We start from the raw sequence: 7,646 nt of genomic DNA, 5'->3' as shown, positions 1-7,646 counted from the left end.
GATGTCCAACAACCATAGTAACATCTCACACCATCCACAACCTAAATGACTGCTGTGTGTTGTCCATGCCACTGCAATAGAGAGCACATGTGGAGGTAAAGGTTCCTACCCACAGATAAGATATACCCTCCAATAAACCACACAGTGTTAAGAAGCAAGACTCCCCATGAGTACATGTCACACATACCCCTGCTGAATGTTAGTCAGATAGGTAATATGCCATATGAGTCACCCTGTGTAACTGTGTGACAGCAGCAGGTACCATCACACCACATGTGTCACAATGGTCAGGGTAGCAGAACAGTATGCTGCTGTAGTCCCAGGGGCAATAGCATATTGTATAGCATTGTATTGTAATGTATTGTATTGTGTTGTATTGTATTGGTATGTTGAGGTGCCTCCTTCGTGGAGTGGAACCACTGCTGCTGTGCGCTAGTGTACAGGTACATATCCTGTAGTCAGGCTAGTGTTACATAGCACTTCTATATGTGTGTTCAGCTCCTGTCAGAGTTCATGTAGCATGCAACCGGGGATACCATCAGGTCCCAGTCATGTTGTGTATTCTGCTTTCCTGAGGGTGGCTCTCACCTGGACATCTGTGATGACAGGGAGGTTACAGTCAGCTGGGATAACTATGTCTTATTTTGGGGGAGAGGGAGGGGTGACACCTGCACTGAACCTGTCTGCCACAATGTTGTCAATATCTGTGGTTCCAGTGAAATATTTGTTGTTGTGTACTAACTATGAGCATAGAGGAGGGATTCTGACCAGGTTGCTAAGATAACTGAAGAAGGCCTTCTGGTTATCTGTAGTGTCCCTCTTGATTTCCCTCTCAAAGTTGCCCATGGATGTTTGTATGAGGGAAAATAGAACCTTACTAGTGCTGCTCAGACATGCCTTCCCTTTATGGAATTATGCTCTGTCTTGCAGTAACTTCCATCTTTTGTAATGCAATCTGTCTATGGCTGGGGTCCACCAGACAGGATGCTGTCCCTTTGTGGAGAGTGTCTTGGTCATATATGGGATTGTATGATCCATGCATTCTCGGAGATGTCCGTAGAAAGCATTTGTGTAGGGGTCAGCATTGTGGGTTGTGTCTTCCACTGGCCCAGTGGGCTGAAAGGATACCATGTCACTGTTACAAAGTGTAAAGTTTGCATCTGCAATGTTATTCACAATAGTCGTATGTGCTGGTGGTGGAGGTGGGATATGTATATCTAGGGCAATTAGTGTGTGGTCAGCTCACAGTAGTTGATGATGTAGGCCATACAGTACCTAGATACAAACCCCCAGAGTGAGGAGGTGCTCTGGACCTGAATCAGTATTCTGACTGCTGGGGTTTGGTAGTATGTCGTATGGAGTGTGCCAGGTACTGTTGCACAGTTGCTGGCTGAGCACTGATACCTGGCCATTTACATGTGTATCCACCAATAGACAGACAGATGTTATATATGTGAGATATGTTGCATCATAACAGTCGAGTAGCATGTGTAGTATGTGTGCCAAATTCTGCTGACATATATTGCTGATATCAGGTTATTTTCTCTTTCAGGTACATGGCTCACCACAAATCCCGCTTACTCCGCAGCTGAGGATGAGGAGATACACCAGAGCCTGGTGCGGGATTATGCAATACTCTTTTCCCGCACCAGCCAGAATCAGCAGGAGAGGGCTGCACTGTGGCAAGACCTGGTCAGTCGGGTAAATGACATAGGCACGCATAATAGGACATATGAGCAGGTACGACATCACTGCAGTGATTTAATCAGAAATGTCCATCAGCGTGCGTCGGATATCCACAGGCAACAGGTTGCCACAGGTGGTGGGTGGCTACACATCCCCCACTCACCAGACTGGAGGGACTACTCATGAGTGTAGTGGCTCCAGTCCGCCAGCAACAACAACAGCAGCAGACATGCATTATGATGGAGGCTGGAGCCACACAGCAGCAAGACTATGAGCGTGCAGGTAATATGCCATATGTATAGTTGACTGTTGTGTACACTGGTAGTTAATGCATGTGTGAGGTGTGTCCTTGGTTTGTAGCTGTCATCATAGTATTTAATGTGCAAGTGTGATATCCTCAATATTAGCAGCTGACCTGTGAAAGGCGACTGTTGTACTACTGACCTGTATCATACCCAGTAACAATGGCACAGTTGTGCCCACTGACATTAGTTTCCTCACTTCTGCAGGTCCCTCCGGTGTAACAGCAATGCAGCCTGTCCATGCTGGTGAGTGTGTATTAACAATACCTGTAATAGTCTTGATAGTAATAGTAATATTAGGCTCACTTAGTAGTGCTCTTTGTATGCATGCAGGTGTGTCTGTGTCTGTGTGTTGATATCACGCATACTGAGTAGTGTACAATTGTGTGCAACTGTGTGCATGTGTACGTGTGCATGTGTGCACCTGTGCATGTGTGCACATGCGCATGTGTGCATGTGTGCATGTGTGCACCTGTGCATGTGTGCATGTGCGCATGTGTGCACGTGCACATGTGTGCATGTGTGCATGTGTGCACCTGTGCACCTGTGCACCTGTGCATGTGTGCATGTGTGCATGTGCGCATGTGTGCATGTGTGCATGTGTGCATGTGCATGTGCACGTGTGCACGTGTGCATGTGTGCATGTGCGCATGTCTGGACCTGTGCATGTGTGGATGTGTGCATCACTGGTAATGTGTAGACATTGTAAACTGTGTTTCCTGTTTCCCTCCCACAGGTTCTGGTGCTGCTCTGGTGTCATGCAGCAGGGAACCTGAATCAGGTGCCATGGGTACTGATAATGGTGACATCTGTGTAATGGCACAGGAAGGTATGCCAGGGTCCATCATTGGTCAGCCGATTGACAGTACACAGCTGTCAACCCCATCAATGCACACAGTTATCCTGCCAATACACCCTTTGTCACCAATGTCCCTAGGTGATGGACAGCATACAGTGGGCATTGACCAGGGTAATGTGGTATCTGTGGCGCATGCCTCCCCACACAGCAGCCATGGGCATGGCCCTGAGATGGTACCACACAGACAGATGTCCAGGGGTTCTCGTGGGAGCATCCGTGGGTGTACTGCCCCTGTCAGATGTGCCCACAGAGGTCTTACAACCTCAGCTATGTTTCGGGCTGTCATGCAGGCACAGTCACGTATGGAACGGTACACCAGACAGGGTCTGAGGGAGCTGACAGCATGTCGCACAGCCATGACTGACAGTATGCGTGACATTGCGGCTGCCATCCGTAATTTCACCGATGTCATAGACAGACGTTGTGGGGACATATTAGACCGGTTCCACAACTACATGTCCATGAGCCAGGGTGATGGTGGACGGTTGAGGCATCGACGTGGGCATATGCCAGCAACAGCAGCAGCTGGCAGTCGTCGCGGACGACAACAGGGTCGCGGCTGCCCCCATAGTGCCAGCAGCAGCCCCAGCAATGCTGGGTCTGTGCTGTCATCAGACCGCCCCAGGAGACCACATGCACGTGGCTCTGGCCAGGCCCGACAGGGATCTGTGTCCAGTCAATGAACACCTGCTTCTGATGACAGTACCCAGTCTGCGTTGGTACCGGATACAGTCCGTAGCACCCCTGCAAGGCACAGGTATCGTGTCCGTGGCCAGAGACACTGATCTGTATGACCTGGCAGGTACTGTCTGTGGCTGTCCACAAACACCAGTATATGGCAGCCATGAGGTGGAACTGTGTGCATCCATACACACATGCGAATTGACAACACCTAGGGCTACCACATACACGCACACACTGCATCAACATTGCCCCACCTTGTACTGCTGTCCCTCACCAACACACATACACATACATGTCAATCGGTGGTATCGGTGGCTGACTCAGGCATACCAAGTTCACACCCTGTGCATATGATGAAACTGTGCCACCTCCTGCAATCTGTAACATCAGTGCAGGTACAGGTTAACATGTTGCTGATGCACAGGGTGACTACATAGATGTGTAGTAATAGTATCATGTTGTTAACAGTACTGTGTGCTGGAATAATTGTGGGTATATCACAGCATGCCTGATGAAGTAAGGGTGTGATTGTCATGTACTATTGTCTACACCCATGGTAAGTACCATAGTGTATCATCTGCACATGTTGGCATACTGGTGGTAAGGATGTCAACAGAAGGCTACATACATAGGTAGCACAGGGGATAAGGTAATGAATGTATTAATACGCAATGATGGACATGTAAACTGCAAGTGGCATGTTGCCCACACTGGACTCTGCAATGCGGATGTTTGAGGATGTTGATATGTGTGCAGTACTACATGACTGGTACAGGACACACAGGAGCACCCTAGCACTGCAAGCTCACATCTCATACCATGCTAGACAGCCCCAACACACAAAACTAACTGTCACAGGAGGGAGAGTCCCCATACATGTCAGGGATACTGTGGTGGCAGGCCAGGTAGCATACATCCTACTAAGTATGGAACCACTGAGTGAAGGCTCAGTGTCTGTTATTTGACATGTGTATTACTGCAGGTATGAGCACATGGGTTTCCATCCAGTTATTGTACATCCTGACAGTACATGGTCTGTACACTTGTGTGCGCTGAGACTGGACCCTAGCCATCTGACCTGTGTATTTCCATGTACATGTGCATAGTGCCTGCATATTTGCAGTGTTACCTACTGGAAGTGGTACAGCTTGTTTGTTGTACAATGGACTACATGCAGCCCTGCTTACTGTAGCTTTGTTTGCATGCATGTTTGCTTGCAATTACCCTGGAATACTGATCCCACCTGCAATGCATAGTTACAGAGCTTCTGTGGACTCCTAGTGACATCTGCATAGCTTACTATATGTATGTCCATGTCTCACTTGACAGAATGTCACTGTTTGTCCTGTTCACATGTCCGTTGCCTGTGACACATTGCATATGACTTACCTGGCATTTGTCCACGTGAGCAGTCATATATGCTACTGCTAACTAATCACAGGCACTACACCCTCACATATTCATCTTCTGTTGAACCACCTGCTTCGCTAGGGACGGCTTGCACCTGTCACCCCTGGGCTTTTGGATATTGGCAAAGGCTCTTGCTATCCCATAGTGCCTATGTTAGGCAAGGCTCAAATGACAAACCCACCTTCATAGGTATCACAAGGGATAAGAAAGTAAGAGTAATGCTACCCAACGCCAGAAGTCTAAACCTCAAGATGCATGCACTCGAAACTCTCCTTAGCATGGAGAACATCGATATCTGTGCAGTAACAGATGCCTGGTTCAGGGCTACTGAGAGCACCCCAGCACTACCAGGTTATACCTCATACCATGCTTTTCAGCCCCAGAACTTGGAACGAACCACATATGGAGGGGGAGTATTGATATTCATCAAAGATACCCACACCTCCAAGTTGGTGGCAAAGCACCAAGCATCAGAAACTATCCATGTGCAACTAACAATGGGTGAAACTGCCTTCCAGGTTATAGCCTGCTACAGACCACCCTCCCAAACCCAAGAACTGCACTCGGCCTTCCTGAGAACAGTGGAAAAATGAAGGTCTCTCCAAACACCATTATATTGGGTGACGTCAACTACCCAAACATAGACTGGGAGCATGACTCTAGCTCCAACACCCTAGGCCAAAGATTCCTAGAATATATGAGCTCAAATGCTATGGAACAACTTGTTACCACTCCCACAAGAAGGGGAAACATACTGGACCTGATCATCACCAACATGGGGACTCTATGCTCCAGACCAGAAGTGTATCCCTCATTGGTAAGATCAGACCATGAACTAATCTCACTGGATATTCACATCCCGACCCCACCCCCTGCCCAGAACACCACAGTGAACAACTTCTCTAAAGCAAATTCACACTCCTCAAAACTGAGGTGGAAACCTTCAAAGCCCCCGGACCTGTGGAAACTACAGACCAGACCGCAGATTACTCTATAAACGCATTCTATGGACACCTTCAGGAATGCATGGATCATGTGATCCCGAATGAAACCAAGACCCAATCCTCCAAAGGCAGACGTCCTGTCTGGTGGACCCCAGCCATAAACAAACTACACAATAGAAGGAGGAAGCTACTAAATGATACAGCAAAATCCCAAAAAGGGAAGGCATCACTGATCAGTATTAGCAAATAACTACAGGCACTCATAAGATTGCCTAAGGCCAGCTTCGAGAGAAATTGCACAGGACACTAAGGATAATCACAAGGCTTTCTTCAGTTATGTTAGGAACCTGGGTGGTAATACCCAGATATGCTCAGAGGTAGTCCAAAATGTCACTAGAAACACCAAACCCACAGACATTGCCAACATTCTAGCTGACAGGTTCAGCGCAAATTTCTCCCCCCCTCCACACCGAAAGGGCAAATATGTATCCCCGCAGAGTGCTGCCCCCCTGACATCTCAGATGCTCAGGTAAGAGCCACCCTCTCCAAAGCAATACACACTGCATCAATGGGACCAGACAGTGTCCCGGGCTGTGTCCTACAAGAACTCCAAGAAGAGCTACAACCAAACATAAAACTACTGTTCAATCCCAGCCTTACTACAGGATATGTGGCCAAAGAGTGGCGTACAGCAACAGTGGTCCTTCTACAGAAAGGTGGTGCCTCAACGGATCCTGGACACTATTGCCCCATAAGCCACACTAGCTCGGTCTGCAGAGCTATGGAAAGGATCATCATGGACCTCATAAATAAAGATATTGGGGACCTACAGACACTGGATCATACCCAGTTTGGCTTTGTTAAGGGCAGATCCTGCCTCTCAAACCTGGTTGATTTCTTTGAAACAGTCACCAAGGCCATTGACGAGGGGAAGGTGGTCCACACAGCCTACCTGGACCTCGCAAAAGCCTTCGATACAATACCCCACTCGGGCGTTCTAGAGAAGCTCACCAGCTTAAATATAAGCCCCTTTGTCACTAGATGGATTGCACACTGGCTCAAGGACAGAACCCACATGGTTAGAATTGCTGGAGCCATGCCAGACTCCAAACCAGTTACAAGTGGTGTCCCACAAGGCTCAGTCCTGGGACCTCTCTTGTTTGGTATATATTTATCGGAGGTACAGGCCAACACGGAAGGACTGTGGCTGACCAAATATGCAGATGACTGCAAACTGGCCGCCATAATCGACTCTCCAGCCGACACAAGCATCCTCCAAAAGGGCCTCATAGAAACAGACAACTTGTGCCAGAGCCATGGCCTCAAGCTGAATGCAAGAAAGTGTATAGTCATCCCCTTTGGCAAAACAAAGTGCCCACAAAGTACCACATAGGTGGTAATCCATTAAGTACAGAAGAAGTAATTAGGGACCTGGGGACCCAAGTTGATAGCAATCTCTCATTTGACAGCCACGTGGCCAAAGTGGTTAGAAAGACATTTTATATAGCTCACCCCATCATGAAGGGATTCACATCTAGATCAGGGGAGGACATCGTGCCTCTTTACTCATCCCTCATCAGGCCCATAATTGAGTACAATCCCCCTGTTGGGATGTACCTTACCAAACACCTGCAGCAACTGGAAAGACCCCAAAAGTACCTCACCAAGAGGATCAAAGGGCTCAAACAGATGCCATATGCTGACCGGTTAAAGAAACCCCAGCTCTACTCAGTGGCATACCGCCTGTTCAGAGGCGATCTG

Source organism: Protopterus annectens, chromosome 8.part0 (assembly GCF_019279795.1).
Source record: "Protopterus annectens isolate FY-2018-M chromosome 8.part0, PAN1.0, whole genome shotgun sequence".
NCBI classification, from domain to species: domain Eukaryota; kingdom Metazoa; phylum Chordata; order Ceratodontiformes; family Protopteridae; genus Protopterus; species Protopterus annectens.
The sequence above is the reverse complement of the archived record's forward strand: the minus strand, read 5'-3'. Positions refer to the sequence as shown.